Source organism: Gadus morhua, chromosome 14 (genome assembly GCF_902167405.1).
Source record: "Gadus morhua chromosome 14, gadMor3.0, whole genome shotgun sequence".
NCBI classification, from domain to species: domain Eukaryota; kingdom Metazoa; phylum Chordata; class Actinopteri; order Gadiformes; family Gadidae; genus Gadus; species Gadus morhua.
The window spans coordinates 18365444-18366052 of NC_044061.1; positions in this window are offsets into that span (position 1 = coordinate 18365444).

Here is a 609-nt window from a genome sequence, read left to right on the forward strand (position 1 = left end):
TGCCGAGAGGGGGCCTTGAACACACCAATTGGGTTCTCCGAAGGAGTTTAGTCTTATTGACCAATCACAGCTAGTGATCCCCACGTGGGGACACTCACTACGCGGCTCTGACTGGTCGGTGGAACATAACCTTATATGTGCGCCATTTTGGATCAGAGCTAACGTTCAACGATCTCATCCCGACAACTTGTTCAAAACAAAAGTAATATTTGTTTAGCTTATTCCCAATGTTTTAATCTTATATCAGAATGTAAGGATGTCGCATGGTGTGTGATTTATATTAAATGTATAAGACCGAATACAAATTTAGCAACAACTGTTTAAAGGACAATAATATGTTATTCAAAATATATGCTTGCATAACTTTTCGAAGAAATGGGCTGAGCTGGTATTTAAAATTCCTGTTTAAGATACATAAATAGTTAGAAAATGGATGCATTGAGTTTGATCATATGAAGGACATTTGTTGTGTCTTATACAGATCAATAACAAGAACACAATTAGAAGAAGGGCAAAAACCATTTAATCTGTCGTTGAATGTCTTTTGAACGAATTGATCAGCCTATTCCTAACGAGACCTCAAGCTTCCACAAGCTTTCATATCAGCAG